Genomic DNA, 2,167 nt, shown 5'->3' on the forward strand with positions numbered 1-2,167 from the left:
CAATGGACTCTTCTTCTCCTTTGGTACCTTGAAATGACACCACCAAGCTTAGAACACTCACAGAAAGGGCTAGGAATGAAGGGACACTCTCTTAGGGTTTCTTTCTGAAGGATGGTGGCTGAGGAACCAAGCCATCTCATTCCTTTTATAGACAACAACTCAAATTAGGGTTTTGGGTCTGGACCGGTTACGCCCAGCGTAGCCTTAGGTACGCCCAGCGTACCCGGGTGGCAACACGTTCAATTTAAGCGCGCGAGTACGCGCAATGTACTCTTTGTACGCCCAGCGTAATCGCCCCAACACAAAAGGGCCAACATGACATTTATGAAAAGATGAAGGGCTAAAAGGTTATACCTGAATTTCGGGCTGTTACAAGTTGCCCAAGCTGCGTTTCTATATTGTGGATAGATGCTTGCTGGTTCCTAAGCATGGTTCTTGTTTCTTGAATTGCAACATCATGATCACTATGTCTCTTTTCGGAAGCAACTACAAATTTGGTAAGCATCTCTTCCAAACTTGGTTTTCTTTCTTGTACCGACTCCTCCTTTTGGTAAAATCCTCTTCCTTTTTGCTTGAACTTCTCCTCCTTGGCCTTCTTGTACTCTTCATAAGGGAGCCACTCTTTCTTTAGTTTTCGCTAATCTTCATCATATCGGTCCCCACTTGAGTAACATACTTGCACCTTCTTGTTGCCATTTTCATCCAAGTCACAGTCTCTAGTAAGGAGAGGTCCATTGTAGTTTTCACAACCCACCCGTATAGCATGTATCGTTTGGTCCATCTTGTCCATCCTCCTATCCATGTTTTTCAACATAGCCATCACTGCTGACAAGTCTTCTGAAGCTGCATAAGCGGATCCCCGTGTCACATCATTTCTTGGATTATGATATTCTCTAGAATGCTTTGAGAATTCTTCAATTGGTTGTTTTATCACTGGAGATGCCTTCTACGTAAGTGGACCTTGCGAGTCAAGTAACTGCCTTGTTGTAACATTTACTCCATCATAAAAAATGGAGACTTCTTGCTGGCTATTGAGGTCGTGATGTGGGCAATTCCTTAGCAAGCTCTTGTACCTTTCCCAAGCTTCATATAGTGACTCTCCAGCTTGTTGTTCAAAGTTGGCTATGGCTTTCTTAAGCTTAGATATCTTGGATGGTGGGCAGAATTGATCAATGAACTCTTCTTTCAGCTGAGCCCATGTAGTGATGGTTCCGGGGGGTAGTGACTTGAGCCAATCCTTTGCAGCACCCTTCAAAGTAACCGGAAGCATGCGAAGTAGCTGAGTTTCCTGGGGCACGTTGGGAAAATCGAAGTAATCAGCCACATCATTAACTTCATCTAAGTGCTTCTAGGCGTCTTCGTGATCCTTGCCAGTGAAAGGGGTCTCTTTAACTAAAGCTAGGATATGACCCTTAAGCTCAAAAGTAGCAGTTGCGGGAATTGCAGGCTGCACAAGTCCCGGGCCAGTGTCATCTCGCATCCTCTTCTTCCATTCCCCCATGGGGAATTCATCGATATTAGCCATAGTGATAGCTAAATCGTCCTCGAAATTGGATTCGTGCTCGTATGTAGGTTCTTCTTCTTCCTTGGTTTCGTACTCGATGTCTTCTTTAATCGGGTCTTTGATTACTAAAGAGGCGCTAGATCCTCCTGATTTACTGCTCTTCTTCTTGCTGAAAACGGACTTGAGGTTCTTTAGTGGTGAATTCTTGGAAGAAACGGATTCTCCAACGGATTTTCCTTTGTTTCTCCTTAGTGCGGATTCCGGGTCTTCGAGAGGGGGGACCAGAGGTGTATCAGATCCTTGGGTCATGAAACAACTACAAACAAACAGGAAAAAACGCGTAAAAAGAACAAAAATAAAACAGAACGAAAACCAAAAATACTTTGGCAAACAGCCGGCTACTCGCCGAGTAGGTGCGAATGCACTCGGCGAGTAGACTGCTTAAAACTAAAAAAATAAAACTAATTAAAAGACTTCTAAAACTAAACTAATAAATTCTAAAACCTAACCTACTAACTGTATTACTGTAAAATATAACTTTGTGCAAGAAAACTCACACAAAGGATGGATAAAATTAGGAATTAGATTTAATTTCGGAAACGTTCCCCGACAACGGCGCCAAAAACTTGATGTGTGTAAAATGCACTGGTTTTATTCCTACTT

The 2,167-nt window shown here is 43.0% G+C and overlaps 1 non-coding gene across 1 annotated transcript; it reads left to right on the forward strand.

Annotated features, from left to right (window-relative positions):
- The first annotated feature begins 1,034 nt into the window (after window positions 1–1,034).
- LOC111885800 (small nucleolar RNA R71) lies at window positions 1,035–1,141 on the forward strand. Its single transcript, XR_002848218.1, has one exon. It is a non-coding gene; the product is annotated as a small nucleolar RNA R71 (small nucleolar RNA).
- The last annotated feature ends 1,026 nt before the right edge of the window (window positions 1,142–2,167 follow it).

Source organism: Lactuca sativa, chromosome 8 (genome assembly GCF_002870075.4).
Source record: "Lactuca sativa cultivar Salinas chromosome 8, Lsat_Salinas_v11, whole genome shotgun sequence".
NCBI lineage: Eukaryota > Viridiplantae > Streptophyta > Magnoliopsida > Asterales > Asteraceae > Lactuca > Lactuca sativa.